Raw genomic sequence first — 19,910 nt, forward strand, 5'->3', positions numbered from 1 at the left:
CTTTCCATTTGATATTGCTCGCTCGATCGGCATGAATGTTATTCCCTCGATCGACATTAATCTCAATGACTTTCCCGTTTTGGCCTGCCTTGTAACTCAGGGCTCCTTTCCGGTGATGCAACACTTATCGGTTATACCAAGGTAGATGACACCATTTCCATGATGTGGAGGGCATCATCATCCACCTTACAATACTCCTCAACCTTCTTCATTAAGGCCCAGACGGTTTTGGGGGGTCGTCTAGTCAACGAGCTCCTGAACGGACTATCGAGGTGTAAGCCCATCTTAAAGGCAGTGATGGCCATGGAATCATTACAGGTATCGTCAACCAGGTTGAAACATTCCCAATAACAGGCCGAATATTCACGGAGGGTTTTTTCCGGCTTGATTTGCATTGCCCAGGGCAAGTTGGCTTGTTTAGACTAGATCTCATTGGTGATAAATCTTGCCCAGAAGGATTTCTGGAGTTAATGGAAACTCTTGACTAAGGCCGGTTCGAGCTTATAATACCATCTAATGACCAACGGCCCCAGGCTGCTTGGAAACATGCGGCACATAAGCGCTTCATCATCAACGTGCAATGTCATCACCTACTTGTAATGGCGAATGTGATCCGTAGGATCTGATTTTCCATCATACAATGTAAACATCAGCACTTTAAACTTTTTAGGCAAGACAGCCCTTATGATTTTTCGTACGAAAGGACCATGTTTGTCCTCTTCATCTGAGCCACCATCTCTTTTTCCTCACCTATGTCACACATATGGGCTCCCCTTAGATGAGTTGGACATGCCAACTCGGCCTTTTTTCCTAGGCTCTTGTGCTGATGAGTCAGAGGTGTTGCTGCTATCATGTTTCTGATGCCGACATTGTTGATTATCCTTCTTCTATTCTGGTAACCGACCCCGCTCGTGATATGGTGCGGTTTATTGAGATATGGCTAACTCTAGAGCCAGCTCTTTATGTAAACGTTTGTTATAAACCGCCATATCTTCCATACGTTGTTCGTTTCATTTTGCTTGGTCCATCATCGTCTGCATGGTTTCTAGCATCAAGGTTGAATGCGAGGATTGAGCTACTGGGTCAAAATTCAAGGCTCTTCGTCCGGTGGTATTCTCTGGACCAAACATGATTCTTAGTGTAACATCGTTAGCAACCAGAGGAGCATCATCTGTTATGTCTGCCATGAACGCATTGGAGTATTCCCACAGACGACGCCAATTGTGTTGAAGTGGATTTAGAAATACTTTGGTCCAAACAGAGTTTGATCCTCACTTTTCTATGAACTGGATTGTGTCTTTCTCGATCTTTTTCTTTTCTCCCAAGTTTTCCCTCCTTTTGTTTGTTTATGGCTCCTTCTTTTATAATGTTTCCCACGAGCCCATTTCTTTCTTCTAGGCCTCTTCCTCGTCCTTAGGCCTCTATACAGCCCATGGGATATACGGCTTTGACAGCCCTCTAACTTGGTTTTACTCAGTTACAACCCTTCCCTGATGGACCTATCATAGGCCAACTTGTATTCAGCCATCCTTTCCATTGGTTCACGCATGGGCTGGTGGGCCGTTTACTGGTCGATTTATGCATGGCCTTTTCTTCAATTTGCCAGCTTATGAGTTTCCCTCAATCTAATTTATTCGGCCACCACAGACCTAATACCTTATACCCTCCTTAGATTAGATTTATCACCAATTTTCTCTGTAATTTATGAGTTTCAACCAATGTTTTGGAAACTAGACAATTCTTCGAACTGGGGAAAATGCCAGGTTATGGGTTTAGTAGGGTCAACCATGAAATCATAATGATGTCATAAATACACTAATTTATATATATATATATATATATATATATATATTGTTGTGGGAAGGGTTTATTTCATGTATATATATGTTTTAAATAAGTGATTTATGAATTAAAAATCTTCAAAATTGAATTATAGTAATAAAAATCATTTTTCAAGTACCTTACCGAAAAGCATATTTGTTACCGGCTAGTACGTACCATACCAAAGAGAAAACGGAATACAAATAAGCCAATACCTTTCTGATTAATTTCTCGATGAATTCTAGCCAATTCCGTAAATACCGGACAATATTTAATACTACACAAGCAAACTGCATATCTGAAATTTTTGTTTTATTTAATATATATATATATATATAATATAATATGTGTTGTTTCCCTAAGAAAACAAAAAAGAATACAACCTTGGATGCTTAAATTATTTGCTACTACACAATATTTTTAATCCATGTATAATATTTTTGCGATAAATCCGAAACGATACCCGAAAACATACTGATAACGTACCAATTGAAAAAATGGTACTGTGTCTAGTACGAGATTAACAACTTTGTTGAAAAGGCAAAAAAATCAATAATAGATAACAATAATTGACTTGGGAATACATTACTACGTGCTTTAGATAAAGTCTTCATTTTAAAACATTGGTTTTAACAAAGCAATAAAATCTGGTAGGTGGTAGAGAAGAAAGGGGTGACGAAAGTTTACATTGATGTGATTAGGGATATGTATAAAGGTGTGGGGACTACTAATTAAATCGCCGACTAGAGAGACAAATGAATTTCCAATTACTATAGGGTTACACCAAGGATCAACCTTAACTCCTTATCTTTTTGCTTTAGTTATGGATGAGTTGACGAGAAATATTCAGGATGATGTGCCATAGTGCATGCTTTTTGTAGATGATATCGTATTAGTGGATGCGACTAGAGAAGGAGTTAACACTAAGTTGGAGACTTGGAGAAATGCACTTGAATCTAAAGGATTTAGGATAAACAAAACTAAGGCAGAATACATGGAGTGTAATGTTAGTAACAGTAACAATGGAAGCAGAGCGGATGTGGCTCATAGAATTAAGGTAGGGTGGCTTAAGTGGAAGAGTGTATCTGGGGTACTGTGCGATAAACGAGTACCCACTAGACTAAAAGGGAAGTTCTATAGAACGGCTATTCGACCAACGATGTTATATGAGATGGAATGTTAGGCAACTAAGAAACAACATGTACATAAGATGAATGTTGCTGAGATAAGGATGCTTAGGTGGATGTATGACAATACTAGAAAAGACAAAGTTAAGAATGAGTATATTCAAGAATGGGTGGGAGTAGTACCGATAGAAGATAAGTTGATGGAGAATAGAATAAGATGGTTTAGTCATATACAATAGAGACCAATAAAAGCAGTAGTGAAGAGATGAGATACAGTGACGGTAGATGGAAGTATTAGGGGAATGGGCAGACCTAGATTGGCATGGGCTAATGTAGTAAATAGAGATATGAATCTCCTTAATTTGACTAACGATATTACCTTGGATAGAGTCAAATTGAGAAGAACGATTCATGTAGCCGATTCCATTTGATTGAACTTAAGGCTTGGTTTGGTTTCAATAAAGAAATATTTGAAATTTGCTGCTATTGACAATCAAAAACTTAATTGATAGATGTACCTAATTGATGTGTGGATAAATCTTGGGAAATTTTTAGTAAATTTCTATAACAAACGTCACCTCTAAATGGTAAGTAAATGCATCCTTTGAATGAGTTCATCGTAGTTGTTTTTATTTTGTGGTTTCTCATATATATATATATATATATACATATATATATATATATATATTTCATAGGTGGAAAGATTGGTTTCTGTACGGGGAGCAAATATTCCGGCGTGCCCGTATTCCTTTCTTCCGAGTTCCGTCGATATCCGATCACCTGCGAGCAAACAATGGTGAGCTACCCGGCGGTGTGTGGCCGGAAACACCCTCCGACGGTCGAATTAGCACACACCTTAGAGGGAATAGAGAGAAGGGAGAGAGTGTTTGAGTGTAAGGATTTTCTTACAGAGATGTTCGTCTGTCTCGTATGGGGGGCGCAGACATGCTTATATACCTTCTGAGCCCCATATCCACTCCCTGTCATCTCCTGACACGTGGCTCTGCTATCCCATCTGTCAGCATAAACCATGCCGTTCATCACCTGCTCTCAACTGCCTGCCAGCATAGCTGGAGCTCGGCAGCCGAGCTGCCCTACCTCGGTCATACCATGCTTCATACCTTAAGCGCCTAACCGGATAACCGAATGAAGGACCGGGCTAGGCGGCATCTCGGCAAAGCTTAGCCCGGGCTCCTCCTTTGGTCGGCCTTCTCGCCGGTCAGTCAACTACCTCGGCTGACCGCGCCTTTCCGAGCGCCGGCCTCTCGGTCTGTCTGGTCTCGACAATCCTCGGACCGAGCATCCTAGCCTGACCGGTCACTTCCTGGCCGAGCAGCTTCTGCACGGTCCGGGGCAGCACACAGACCAAACTCTGCCCGGCCCAACTTCTGGTAGCCCATCTCCGGGTGAACAGTCGATCATCTCGGCCCAATGCTCTGCTGGGCCCTCAACTTGTTCGGTCTATACCTCGGCCCAACACCGGAGCATAAATCACCCTCTCAATTGCCCCTTAATTCCGTCCGCGGAAGCGTGACTGGGATTATTCACCTCGTCCGAGATAACGTTTCTCCGGTCGTCAAGACGCCAAGCCTCGACCGAGCTAGTTGACGTAATTGTCCGCAGATTTGACCGGTTATATTCCTCGGCTGACCTATTCCCGTTGAAAGTAGCTCGGTTGGCTCTTCGTCTTTTCAACCCGTCGCTTCAGTCCTGCCAAAGCCATAAATGGGGACACGTGGCGGTCTGCCATTGGTCATCGGGCAGCCAACCCGCCGTTTTTGCCAGAATTTGAATTTGGGCGGCCTTTCACCCTTACAAATACAACACCCTCCTCAAGCCGTTTCTTCCTACTGCCCTTATACTTCCTGACGATCCAGAGCTCAAGCCCTCTACTCGATCTCGACTGCCATTTCTCACTCTTGGAAGAACTGCCCTAACCTCCAAAGGTAAGATTTTCGATCCCCCTAGTTGCTATTTTCTTTTATTTTACACACATTAGGGCACAAAAACGTAGCTTTTAGGGCATTGATCATTGAAAACGTCACAAACCTCCCACTGTTCTTGGCGTTCTTCGTCTCCCTGAAGAATGCTGAAGAACTGGGGTGAACCGGGCTCCGGGCCTTCTTTTGATCCAAAAAACCAACCAAACCGGGCAAACAACATGTTTGTAATAACCACGGCACAAACCGAGATAACCCAATTACTCGATCGCTTAACCGGGCTAAAATTAGGTCTGCTTGGGCGACCGAGCTCCTTAATTAGTCAACCGAGGTGGTTTGGCACCCTTACCGACCGAGCTGAAGTCTAGCTCCTAATGCGAAACCGCGCTCACTTACACTTGCCATCCTTTTCCTGCAGAGTCCAAGGGGACCACTGCCATTCCTGAACTTCTCAGGACCGAGCTGCAGCCAATTACCACCGTGCCCAACCCATCAACCGGGCTATAGTAAGTCGGCCTCGAATGGGGAAATTCCGCTTCCTAGTGGACACTCCGGCCGCGCTAGCCGCTTTCAGAGAGGATTACGGCGTCCCGGCCGACGTCCATCTCGAGCTGGCCGAAGAAGAAACCACGCCTTGGGGTAGGGAGGAATGCCCCTTCACCGTGCTGTCCATTGTCGAAGGGGGCCTTCGTTTCCCTCTTAACCCGCTGATTACCGAGTTCTTACGCCGAACCGGGCTAGCGCCAACCCAAGTGTCCACCAACACATACAGGATAATAAATGGCGTGCATGAGTTAAATAACCGGTTAGGCATAAGCCTAGGTCTAGCCGAGATCCTACGCCAGTACACACTTGGCCACACCGGCGATGGTCTCGCCTATTACTTGAAGATTCGACCGGGCCGAGAAAAAATCGTAACCGGCACACCAGACAAGGATCTTCATGACGATGATTTCTTCTGGGTGTCTGGTAACTATGAAACAGCCGAGACACCGGGCTGGATGATTAGCAAAAGTTTTGGGAGCACATGTAAGCTGCGCAAATAATCTCGGTTTACATACTTATGTTTTTCGCAGTTTAATCATTCTCTTGTTTCTTTTGCAGCCATCCAAGCCTTGCAAGCCAACTACAACTTCCCCAACGTAGAGGCGATCAGGACCGCGCTTCGCTACCGGGATCGTGACTGTAACCAACTACTCGGCTACAGTCCTACATATAGATATTCCGCTCCCCGCCGGAGTAAAGTAACCGACTTCCTCAGAGCTCCTTCGCCACCGCCAGATCCAACCCTTCCCGACATCCCGTTAATCCGTTTAACGGACGAGCAAGAAATGGCCAAGAGAAGTCGAATCAAGAACCTGCTCACCGCCACATCTGCCGAGGTGCCGAGCGTGGTAACCCGGTCGCCAACCGCCGATCAATCCAGTGGCGCCGTGGTTGCCCTAGCCACTGCATCCGCCGGGCAATCCAGCCGAGAACCTTCTGCGCGACGGGCCGGGAAAAGAGCTCAGGCAGATCCGTCCGCCGAGCTAGTCACCGAGCTCGCCACCGAGCACCCCACGGACGCCCCCGCCCCAGTGCCAGCCTGGCGCCCACATCTGAAGCACCGGGGTCAGGACATCCCGGCGACGGCTTCGATCAAGGCTGACAAAGAGCATCTGCTCGCCTTTGATCTGTCCAAAGCATTCCTACTACCGAGCGACGTGGTTGGCAGCGACCACGTCCCTGACACTCGGTTAGTCAAGTCATCAGTAAAGTCCATGGCCAGGGTAAGCCAATGCAGCTCTGAAAATTTTCCTAAGTGTTTGCCCGGTACCGTTTCTCATCAACTTTGTTTTTTGCAGGCCATTCAAAAACAGCATCTGGTTTTGGAGCGCATCCACCGGCTTAGGCAAAAGGCAAATGACACAGCCAGCCAGGTTGAGAGCCTTCAAGCCGAGTTGGGCCGGGCTAAGGCTTCCCTCCAGATAGCCAATGCTGACAACAACAGACTGCTCGGTCAGCTGGAGGCGGCCGAGAAAAAACAAAGTGAGCTCCAGATTGAGGTGGACGCTTTTAAGAAGACAAAGAGGAGAGCTTGCCGGGCTGCCAACAATGCCGGGTTTAACGAAGCCGAGAAGAACTACAAGAAGCAAGTCTTTGCAACACAAGACATCTTTTTCAAGGCTGGCTGGAAGTCCGCCTGCGAGCACCTCGGCCAGGGCTCCGACACCGATGTATTTACTAATCCTCCTCCCGCCAAGCTACCGGTCTACCTCGTGCCTTACGCAAATGATGTATTCAGTGCGCTTCAAGCGGAGGCCGAGGAGGGGCTTGAAGAAGGAAGTGATGAGACAGATTCGGAGGCTGAGGACGCCGAAGTGGAAGTGCAGCCCGGTCAAGCTGAGCCCGGTGCCCAAGAAGCGAGCCCAACCGTCAACCTTGAGGCTGCCGAGGATGAATTCACCAATCTATCCCCCTTGGTTTAGTTTTCTTTTCTTTGTATTTTTGCTTTCAATACTTTTGATGTAACCGGGCTCTGTCCCCACCTCTTGTAATGAATTTCTTTATCAATGAAAAATTTTGAATTTTCGCCAAGTGTTTGTCCGGTAGTAATCCATTCCATCTTCAGCAAACTATCTCGGTATAACTTATCATTGGAACACTTTGTCGACCGGAGTCCATAACACGGTCGAAGCAATTTGAGCATAACAAAACAAATTCAGGCACCGAGATACCCATCTCGGTTGTAGCTAAGTTTGGACAAGATACCATGTTGGACAAGACGCCAACTCTTCCAACCGGAGTACTTCATCATGGTTGGGAATCCCAAGTTGGACAGAACACCAACTCTTCCAACCGGAATACACCATCTCGGTTTGGAATTTTAAGTTGGACAAATCACCAACTCTTCCAACCGGAGTACATCATCTCGGTTGGGAATTCTAAGTTGGACAAAACACCAACTCTTCCAACCGGAGCAAATCATCTCGGTTGGGAATTCTAAGTTGGACAAAACACCAACTCTTCCAACCGGAATACACCATCTCGGTTGGGATTTTTAAGTTGGACAAATCACCAACTCTTCCGACCGGAGTACATCATCTCGGTTGGGAATTCTAAGTTGGACAAAACACCAACTCTTCCAACCGGAGCAAATCATCTCGGTTGGGAATCCTAAGTTGGACAAGACACCAACTCTTCCAACCGGAGTACATCATCTCGGTTGGGATTTTTAAGTTGGACAAATCACCAACTCTTCCGACCGGAGTACATCATCTCGGTTGGGAATTCTAAGTTGGACAAAACACCAACTCTTCCAACCGGAGCAAATCATCTCGGTTGGGAATCCTAAGTTGGACAAGACACCAACTCTTCCAACCGGAGTACATCATCTCGATTTTAAACATTAAAAGAACAATCCAAGTGCTAATGCAAAATGACTTCTATAATTTGACAAAAAGAATTACATTCTGCTTTGCAAGCCAAAAAATTGCTTTACAAAAAGAGGAAAGTAAAAAGCTTAAAAATAATACAATTTCAAGTTGGCCGCATTCCATGGCCGGGGTATGGCTCTTCCCTCTAGATCCTCCAAGTGGTAAGCCCCCTTGCCAGCCAGACCAGTGATCTTGTAGGGTCCTTCCCAATTTGCCCCTAGTTTGCCTTCTCCTGGCACCAGGGTGTTGCCCATAATCTTCCTCAAAACCCAATCCCCAACTTTGAACGGTCTGGGGTGCACTGTCTTGTTATACTTCTTGGAGAGCTCTTGTTGGTAAGCGGCAACATGGATGAGGGCTTTCTCCCGGCGCTCTTCCGCTAGGTCCAACTCCAAGGCAATAGTCTCGGCATTTAGCTCGGGCTCAAAACTCTCAGTTCTGAGGGTGGGCATTTCAACTTCCAAGGGTATGACCGCCTCCATGCCATAAGCCAAAGCAAATGGAGTTTCCCCGGTCGAACGTCGCGGGGTTATTCGGTATGCCCAAAGTACACTGGGCAATTCCTCAGCCCACTTTCCCTTGGCTTTTTCCAGCCGTTTCTTCAACCCATCCAGTATAGTCTTGTTCGACGCTTCGGCTTGACCATTGGACTGCGGGTAGGCCGGGGTGGAGTTGTAGAATTCTATCTTCAGATCTTCACAAAATCCTCTGAATAGGCGACCGTCAAACTGGGTGCCGTTGTCAGAGATCAAAATCTTCGGGACGCCAAACCGTGTGACGACGTTCTGCCAGACAAATCGCTTCACGTCTTTCTCTTTGATGGTTGCCAAGGGCTCAGCTTCAACCCACTTTGTGAAGTAATCTGTGGCCGCGATGAAAAATTTCCGGTTGCCCGGTGCTGTTGGCAATGGTCCCACTATATCTAGCCCCCACATAGCGAAAGGCCAAGGACTGGTGAGGGGAAGAAGTTCCCTGGCAGGCTGGTGGATCTGATGGGCGAATTTCTGGCATTTCTCGCACCTGCGGACATATTTTTGCGCGTCGGCCTGCATGCACGGCCACCAGTACCCCTGCGAAATAGCTCGGTAGGCCAAGGACCTGCCCCCGATGTGGCTGCCACAAATGCCTTCATGAATTTCAAACAAGAAGGCCTCCACACTGTTCGGGTGCACGCACTTGAGATACGGACCGGTGAAGGACTTCTTATACAACGCGCCTGATGGAGAGAGCCAAAACCGCTCTGACTTCACCCGGATTTTGTGTGCTTCTTTCTTGTCCGCTGGAAGAGTCCGGTCTCTGAGGAAAAAGATCAAGGGGTCCATCCATGAAGGACCTAGCTCGGCGCAGAGTACATCCGTCTGCCCGGCGTTTTCAATGCTTGGCCGCGGAAGAAAGTCAATCAACAAGGGGTTTGGAGACGTGCTATCTACCATGGAAGCGAGGCCGACGAGTTCATCAGCCCGGCTGTTTTCTTCCCGGCCAATCCGCTGGACTCTGATTGCCTCAAACTGCTTGATATGGTCCCTGACCAGAGCTTGGTACTTCGCCATCCTGTCGTCCTTCGCTTCATAAATCCCTGAAACTTGGTTAACCACAAGCTGGGAATCACTATATACCAGAAGCTCGGCAGCCTTCATTTGGATTGCGCTCTTGAGCCCAGCAAGAAGCGCCTCGTACTCAGCCTCGTTGTTAGACGCCGGGAAGCCGAGTGTGATAGAATGCTCAATGGTTAGGCCGTCCGGGGATATAAGAACGATACCTAGGCCGGCACCATGACGGTTGGACGCTCCATCAACAAAAAGCTTCCACATGTCCCCCACAAAAAGCTTCCAGCAGTCAGACGGGTCCTGAGAGTTGCGAAGGGCAATGGGATCACAACTGCTCGGCTGTGCGGTGTCAAGTTTGGTGTTGACCGGTTCAAATTCAGTGCCCCTTGGTGATTCGACACCGGACTCAGCAAGTTGGTCCGTAATGCCCAAGTCCATAGGCGAATCACCAGGTTGCGGTGTGAAGCCGGCCGCAAGTTCTGAGCTGCCTGGAACCATTCCTTCCCCCCTTGAGGATTCGGCACCGGACTCAGCAAGTTGGTTCAGAATGTCCAAGTCCGTAGGCGAATCATCAAGTTCTGAGTTGTGTGGAACCATTCCTTCCCCCCTTGGTGATGCGGTACCGGACAGAGTGGATGGGTTGGTGATACACAACTCCGTCATCGCAGCACCGGGAGGTATTACCGTGCAAACTGAGGGAATTTCGATGGTGCGCGCTAACTCCGCGGCGCGACCTTCTGCAGCTGGTAGTTCCTCGGTTGGCATTGTGGGCGTCTCATCATCTGCCCCGGTAATGTCGACCGGGCATACCGGATGAGTGCCAGGTGAGAACTCGGCAACAAAATCGGCCAAGGTTTGGGCTTTCATTGCGGTGCGCAGCTGGAACTTCACATCGAACTGTCCCAACTCGACCGCCCATTTTAATATTCGGCTGGAAAAGTCTGCGCGCTCAAGCAAGGCCTTGAGGGGGAACTCGGTCAGTACGACGATGGTATGGGCGTGAAAATAATGTGCCAATTTCCTCGAAGCCATCATCAGTGCCAACGCAAGCTTTTCCAGCGGCAAGTACCTCGTCTCAGCCGGCAGAAGGGTCTTACTTACGTAAAAAATTGGGAGGTGCTTAATTCCTTCAGCCCGGACTAACACCGCACTTACTGCGTGCTGGGAGACGGCAAGGTAAAGGTAAAGTTCCTCACCGGGCTCTGGTGTAACCAACAGCGGCGGAGAAGACAAATAATCTTTGAGCTCGGCCAAAGCTCGGTCACACTCGTCATCCCATGAGAACTTTGACTTCAATGCTTGAAAGAGAGGGCGGCAGCGATCTGATGACCGGCTTATAAATCGATTAAGCGCGGCGGCCATCCCGGCCAGATGCTGCACGTCCTTAGCCGAGCTGGGTTGTTTCAATTCTTGCACGGCTCTGATCTGAGTAGGGTCTGCTTCGATGCCTCGGTTCGTGACTAAGAATCCCAAAAATTTCCCGGATCCCACGCCAAAGGCACACTTCGAGGCGTTCAAGCGCAGCTTGTGCTTCTTTAGAATGGCGAACATCTCGGCTAGGTCGGACAAATGGTGTGCCTCATGTCGGCTCTTGACCACCATATCATCGATGTAAGCCTCCATTGTCCGGCCGAGCAAAGGAGCGAACATTTTGGTCACCATCCTCTGAAAGGTTGCCCCGGCGTTTTTCAAACCAAAGGGCATAACTCGATAGCAGAAGAGTCCCCTTGGAGTCGTGAAAGAGGTGATCTCTTGGTCAGGCCCATGCATGGCAATCTGGTGGTAGCCGCGGTACGCATCCAAGAAACTGAGCCGATTGTGTCCAGCCGTCAAATCCACTAGCTGGTCAATGCGCGGCAAAGGGAAGCTGTCTTTCGGACAAGCTCGGTTGACTGTCTTGTAGTCGACACAAACTCGCCACTTTCCATTTTTCTTGGGCACCACTACCGTGTTGGAAATCCACCGAGGGTAGTGCACTTCCTGTATTGCTCGTGCCTCAAGCAAGTTCTTTACCTCCTCTGCTACTACCTCGGCGTGATGCAGCGCTGATCGCCTTGTTCGCTGGATGACTGGCTTTGCTCCAGGGAAGACATTGAGGTGATGGCAGATAAAGCTTGGGTCAAGACCAGGCATGTCATAGGGCGACCATGCAAAGACTTCGATGTTCGCCATTAAAAACTCAATCATCTCGGTTCTCTCCATGGCCGAGAGACTTGAACCGAGCAAGAAGAATCTGTCCGGCTGCTCGGCATCAATCCGCACCTCAACCAATTCTTCAACTGCCTTGTCTTCTGCTTTGGTGCCAACATCATCCAAGACACTCTGGTCCTCCGGTCCCTCGATCATTTGAACGAATCCTTTGGCAGCCCGGCTCCCGTTGACCGCCACGAAGCACTGCTTGGACATGACCTGATCACCCCAAATCTCCTCGATTGCCCCCATAGCCGAGGGGAATCTCATCACCTGGTGGTAGGTCGATGCTACGGCTTGCATGGCGTGAAGCCATCCTCTTCCAAGGATAAGGTTGTATGTTGAAGGCACTTGTAGCACCCAAAACTCCACTTGCTGGACCACGGATCCCGCTTTGACCGGCAGGATAATCTTTCCCAATGGCCACTCCGGCTGCGAGTTAAATCCAACCAGTGGCGAAGTGGCCGGTGCCAAGTCTGTCTCACGAAGTTTGAGCTGTTTGAACGCATCATAATACATGATCTCGACCGAGCTTCCCTGATCGATCAAGATCCGTCTAACATCAAATTCTTTGACGCGTAGTGTTACGACAAGAGCATCGTTGTGCGGCGTCTGGATACGCTCTAAATCCCTTGAGGTGAAACTGATCACGTCTTTCTCCTCTGTCTTCCCCCTTTTGATGGCAGGCTGTACTGACAAAACCTCCCTCATATGCTCTGCCTTCTTAATCATGCCCCGGAGTTCGCAAACACGCTCCGGTTCCACGATTCCGTGGATGACATTAATTACTCCCTGTGGTGGTGCATCTCGGTCGTCCTGTCCCCTGGGATCGACCGGAGCCTGACTCGGTTTCACTCCGCCATCGATGTAAAGGTCCAGATGCCCGGCCGCAACCAGTTCTTCCAAGTGTTGTCGCAGAGGCAAACAATCCTCAGTCCGGTGGCCCCTCTCCCGGTGAAACGTACAACGATACCGCGGATTGTAGCCCTTTTGTCCATCGCCCAACTTAGCAGGAAACCGGACATACTCCTCGTCTCGGATTTCGCTAAGTATGCGATAGATTGGAATTTTGAAGACCGTGGTTATGCCAGTCCTTGCCTTCATTCTCCTGTTTGCGTCCTCAATGTCATCTCGGGGGTAGTCATCCCGGTCACTCCGACGTCCTCTACCCCGGTTTTTACGATTTGAACCTCGGTCTGATTCCTCTGCCCGGTCATTTGAGCGGCTGGACTCTTGCCCAACTGCGTGCACTTTGCCTGCTGCCTTCTTGTCTGTTCCGACCGGAGTCGCCTTCACGGTGGAAGCTGACGCATCATCCTCTACTCGGATGTGCTCATTGATGCGCTGCATGAGCTGGCCCATGGAGGTCGGTTGGTGCATGGTAAGCGAGTCCCGCAGTCTATGTCCGACCGGGAGACCTCGCTTATATTGCGTGATTGCAAGGTTGACCGGGCAATCCAGGATCTCGTTGAAGGTCTCCCAATACCTTGAATTGTATGCCTTCAGTGTGTCGCACGGTTCCATCTTGACACTCAGCAAGTGATCAACTTCCTTTGGTGTTTTTGTGTTGGTTTTGAAGCGCGTAACAAACGCTTCGGCCAACTGATGCCACCGTTGTTTGCTCCCTTCCGGCAACCTCTCAAACCACTTTAAACCCAGCTCACCTAAACTGGACGGGAAGATTAGGCACATAAGTCCGTCATTTCGCCTATGTCCGGCCATGACCTGACGGAAGTGGCTCACATGCATATAAGGATCGGTTTTGCCGTCGTAGAGCGTGAACTTAGGCTGGTGGAAGCCTGCCGGAAGTGGCGTTGTTTCTATTTCCAGGGAAAATGGGGTGGCACTCAGCCTGGCCAGGTCTGTATCTTCAAACATTGGCACTGCTTGGCGGGGTGGAGGCATTCCGACCTCCTCACTGGCGTGAGCCCCGTAGGAGAGCCGCTGGAAAGCTGGTATTCTCTGAGCTTCGCGCCGGCGAGCCCGCTCCCTTAACACTGCCCGTAGGTCCTCTGACTTAGCAGAATAAGAGTACCTCGACGTCGTCGCCGGACGCGAGGGTTTGTAGGTACTGTCTTGCGCGCTAGACTTTTCTACATGCACGTCGGAATCACCAACCTGGTAACTCCTGGTGATGGAAATGGACTGAGTACGTCGCTGACTCTGATCGCCTGACCGGCGGGACGGGGTGCGCTCACTGTGGTCTCCCACTCCAGCTACACCTTTCCCTTTGACATGCCGCTTAAGATCCTCCATCTCCGCCGCCATTCGCCTGATGACAGCGTCTTGGTCCTTTAACTTGCTTTCCAGTCGCCTGGCGTGTGAGTCTCTCCGCCGGTGACCGTCTGGACTCCGTGAACGCCCATGACTCCTTCCGCGCTTATCCCGCGCGTCTCCTGACTGTCCTCCAGTGGGCGTCCCCAAGTCAGCCATTGGATGGACGGCAGGAGGTCCCTCTCTCCTTCGGGTATACTCCGGGGTGGCTCCGTCGAGGGCGGACAACGGGAACTCGTCGTTGTTCGCCATGGACGGCGATCAGATGAACCTGGAAGACAAGGTTTTATCTGAGAAGTTCCCACAGACGGCGCCAATTGTACGGGGAGCAAATATTCCGGCGTGCCCGTATTCCTTTCTTCCGAGTTCCGTCGATATCCGATCACCTGCGAGCAAACAATGGTGAGCTACCCGGCGGTGTGTGGCCGGAAACACCCTCCGACGGTCGAATTAGCACACACCTTAGAGGGAATAGAGAGAAGGGAGAGAGTGTTTGAGTGTAAGGATTTTCTTACAGAGATGTTCGTCTGTCTCGTATGGGGGGCGCAGACATGCTTATATACCTTCTGAGCCCCATATCCACTCCCTGTCATCTCCTGACACGTGGCTCTGCTATCCCATCTGTCAGCATAAACCATGCCGTTCATCACCTGCTCTCAACTGCCTGCCAGCATAGCTGGAGCTCGGCAGCCGAGCTGCCCTACCTCGGTCATACCATGCTTCATACCTTAAGCGCCTAACCGGATAACCGAATGAAGGACCGGGCTAGGCGGCATCTCGGCAAAGCTTAGCCCGGGCTCCTCCTTTGGTCGGCCTTCTCGCCGGTCAGTCAACTACCTCGGCTGACCGCGCCTTTCCGAGCGCCGGCCTCTCGGTCTGTCTGGTCTCGACAATCCTCGGACCGAGCATCCTAGCCTGACCGGTCACTTCCTGGCCGAGCAGCTTCTGCACGGTCCGGGGCAGCACACAGACCAAACTCTGCCCGGCCCAACTTCTGGTAGCCCATCTCCGGGTGAACAGTCGATCATCTCGGCCCAATGCTCTGCTGGGCCCTCAACTTGTTCGGTCTATACCTCGGCCCAACACCGGAGCATAAATCACCCTCTCAGTTTCTACTACAAAAAGAATGAAATACTTCCTTCCCTCCCAAGTGAGTTATGGCTTTTGTTTCCAATATATTTTAGTGGTCAATCATTCACTCAATTTGTCTAGTAAAATGAAACTGAGATAAAGGTCCAGACTTGTAGATGCTTTTGGCCATGTAGTATCTTTCATTTTGAGTAATGATATACAAACATAAAAAGTGTACAAAATTTGTATACAAAATGATGTGGTTTGGTTGGGACTTAAAATAGTCACCTATTGAAAAAGGACATTTAATTACTAAAATGTCACTACCACATCATTCTGGTGAAATTATGTGAGAATAGAATTTCCATTCTATTTTCATTTACCAAATAATGAACTCAAAAGTTGTTTATGCATCTAGGTGGTTTTCACCGTTATGTTCTCAAGAAACATGAAATGGAGGAGTTTAATCCTCTTTCTGAGGTTAGTAAGTAGTTTTTGATGAATAGTTCATGAGGTCTTGGGTGAAAACATTTTTCTTTAGCACTTAAAATAAAATCACTTGCAAGTTCGGGCTTAGGTTGAAGGCCTGTTGCTTTCTCTGCGAGGTCATGCTAAAAGATTTGTGATGCCTTCTCCTCCGAAATGGATAATAGCTACTGGAGGAGCATCAACAAATTAAAACATTCTAAACACAATAGCTCGAATATTTGGCTGTAATGTATGTACAGTCCAAAGACCAGGTACATAATGATTTCCTTTTTCTTTTTCTTTTTTTCTTCTGGGTATTGTAAAACCAAACAATAGCCACTGAGATTTAATACACAGGGCACGCTACTAATTCTTCAAAATATTTGTTTGTATGTTCCAAGCTAAACATATTTGCCAGTTTTCAAAAGTATTGCTCAATTTGCTTGGTTATCTCAAGCTTTACAGCCCTTCTCATTGAACTGCCTTTGCTATATTTGTTGTCATTGTTGTTGTTTTTTTGTTTTGTTTTGTTTTGTATTTTTTTTTTTTTTTTGATAATGTGGAACCCCCTAACACCACCTTTGGTGAGAACAGAGGTAAAACCCCGAATATGTACAACTGCCCACTAGCTTCACATATCGGGCAAGGTAGGAAGTCGAACCTAAGACCTTCTGGTTGTCAACTTATCCTTAGTTGCTTGTCTTTCATGATAGAGTAGTCACAATATGAATGCACATTTCGGGACATTTTGTGGAAACCATATAATGCCATGTCGTGGAATTTTATTGTTTACTTTCCTTATTTCTTTCCAAATAGATTTGACATTGTACTTATCCTTGCTGGAGAGAGTCCAAGTGATATCATACATTCTATTCATTTGAGGTTTAAAAGTATTACAAGTGGTAGCTATAATCTCCTAAATGACCCTGCTTCCTTCTCTAGGCCATTTTTAATCCTCAAGGGAAATAATGTCGGCTTTTGAAGATTTCTCCAAATTATGATATTTCATTATTTCTTATAAAGGGGCAAGGCCTTTGCTTTTATATAACTGAAACTTTGTGGTTAATAATTGCATACGTACTGTAACGCCCTAAAATTTTAGCCCAAATGATAATACAACAATCATTACTCTTTCAAGGAAAACCGAATATAAATCTCCAAACTTACATTACATGATATAATAGTTCTTCATCCAACAATACATTAATCCAACAACAAGCAAATAAACAAATAAATGCGCCTAAGGGGTTTACAAGTTTCCAAGGCTTGAGCCTGGTTACACAAAACGGTTATTCAAACCCACACAAACACAACCCTTGGCTTACACACAGAGTCACAACAAAATGAGAGCATTGTACTCCCAATACACATACTTCTACGCCCCTAGTTGAGTGGGATCACCACATCTTTTCCTACACAAAAATCCCATAGGGTGAGCATAAAGCCCATTAGGAAATTCTTAACAAATTATATACATTTTATACAAGTCTCAAGAGATGAAATGCATATGCCATGCTATGCCCTTTTTGAAGATAAATCATATTTTCATCTTTTGAAAACCATCATGCTCAATGATATTATGCAATTTCAATTGTTCAAAACTTAACAATTTATTTCAAGGGCGGTAAATATGATTCCAGTAATCCCTAGGTCGGTGTCTGCAAGTAGACTATACAAGTACTATCAATTTGTCATTTTTACCAGCATTGACTGGAAGGCTCGACACCTATAATCTGTCATTTTTACTAGTATCAACTAGAAGGCTTGACACCTATTCAATTTCATCTACACCACCTGTCAAGACTTACTACCGTATTTACCCCAAAACCAATTCATGGAAACTTGTTTCTCAACATTCTTTTCTCAATGCAAGTTTTCAAATCAACTTTCAAAGTTTAATGTAATCAAATGAATTGATATGCCAATAACACAAGATGAATATAAATACTTTTATTCCAATTCATCATCCAAGGAATAACACAATTCCCTCTTCTCAAGTATCCTCAACAATTAGTCATTTCAAGACTATTTCAACGTTTTGAACAATAATTTTCAAAATGAATAACAATTCTCATATTCCCAGAAATTCATCATTTATATAAATATATATAAGAAATTTTCCAAACATCAATTTATTTTGACACACAAAATAAATATAACAATATCATTCATGGATTTTCAGTCTCTTTAAAAAACATCCCCAAATTCTAGGTTTTCTCACCAAAACTATACAACTCAAATATTTTGAAATAAAACTTTCCAAAATCATCTTTTCTTCAATCAACGAAGATCAAAACCCATAAGATCATTTTAAAAGAACAAGAGACAAACCCACTTTCAAAATCGCTCAACTTCTTGAATTAACAATCAATTTTCAAAGCTATCGAAGGATGATTTTGAAAATCATCTAAATCTTGCAAAAATATATATATAACTCTAAGAAAATCCCTACCTCAAGTTTTGAAGAAGAAATGAAATGAAATCCCCAAAATTAACGATGTCCAAACTCGATCTTCACCACACACAACAAAGCCCTCGAGGAGCTAACCAACTTTGATGAAGAACTTACGTCCAAATCCCAAAGGATTTGAAGAAATCAAAGATCTTGTGAGGCTTTTGGTAGGAAATGTAAAGAGAAGGGAGAGGAAATGTTTTTAGAGAAAGAGAAATATACAAAAGTGATTCAACTTCAGCCCAAAGAGAGAAGAAAAGGGAAAAAATTTTGAATCTCACCAACCCACCGCACCTCACTCCCGCACCTTCCTTTTTAGTAGTGTGCAAGTTGTGCTCTCCCCTGAAATCCGCACGTGCGGCTTGCTCTCCTGCTCGAGTGGACAAGCAACTTCGAATGCATTTTGCATTTTTGTTTTGGAGGCACTGCCTGTCAACCCCGCCAGGGCGCTGTCTCCTGGACCCCAGCGAACTGACCAGGCAGCTCGACCCCCGCCAGGGCGCTGCCCCTTGGACCCCCGCGAGCTGACCAGGCAGCTCGACCCCCGACATACTCAACGAAGTGGCAAAATTGGGATCGCTACACGTACTCAACTCAACAAGGCATTATCACAACAGATCTTGAGTTGATTTAGGTAGTTAACACCCAACAAAAACATTATGAAATTGTTAATTAATCTGAAGCTTCCTTATTCATACTCTTCAAAATTTTCAATGTAGTCTTCAGAGATAATTGATGATGTGTCTGTGGAAGTTACTATGCTACTTCTGAAGAGATTTGTGTTGCTTTTCTAATATTGCAAAACTTTTGTACTTTCTTGACATACTTGGCATCCCCAGGAGCTGCACATGGTTGTTTGTGCAACAATAGAGGCAACTTTGTGCCGATCTCATGTAAGTAAATAAACAAATTGGAGAAGACATCTCTTAGCAGTAAGCTTTTAGTTGTTGCTGGAGACCAAGAACTTGTTACCGGGTATGCTTCATACATGAAAAAGAGATTAGAAATTGAGAACCGCCTTGTCCAAAATCTAGGATGTTTGTGAGATCAAATTACAAAGTTTAAAAGAAATTTTTAGCAACAATCACTGCTACCTATATCATGGAATTGTTATCTTTTAGGTTGAGGCATCCAATGATCTATATTCTTTTAGATGTGAAATTTTGTTATAGCCCAAACAAACTACTACAACGAGTCTAGTGACTACTATGTATAGAAACCACCCCAGTGATGTGGTATATGGAGGATATGAGGGGAGTAAACTTATGTACTAGCATTTGCTATACAAATTTGCTCATATTTGTAGATAATTATAGTGCATGATCATTGTTGTATCTATTAGTGTGTTCATGATCATTTGGTTCTTTATTTTTCTTTTTCTATGTGTGTATGCACGCGTGTACCAAGCCAGCTTTTATGCATCTCTGCATGGAGGAAATTGTGATGATAAGCAAGTAGATTCAATTATGATGAGGAATGTTTGCAAGTTGGAACGAACACAGGGTTTTTAAATTTAACCCAAGTGTGGAAGTAGCTAGAAGCATTACCTAATGCCATGATGGTAAAATCCATTTTCTTGTTTCAAATGTATTGTTTGGATGTTT

At 46.3% G+C, this 19,910-nt stretch overlaps 1 pseudogene; it reads left to right on the top strand.

Moving 5' to 3' along the window:
• Positions 1-826: 826 nt before the first annotated feature.
• On the top strand, positions 827-19,351 carry LOC145789009 (xylulose kinase 2-like; annotated as a pseudogene).
• Positions 19,352-19,910: the final 559 nt, after the last annotated feature.

The sequence above is a fragment of the Camellia sinensis genome, chromosome 6 (genome assembly GCF_055761805.1).
Source record: "Camellia sinensis isolate YWXY chromosome 6, ASM5576180v1, whole genome shotgun sequence".
In the NCBI taxonomy this organism is placed as follows: Eukaryota; Viridiplantae; Streptophyta; class Magnoliopsida; order Ericales; family Theaceae; genus Camellia; species Camellia sinensis.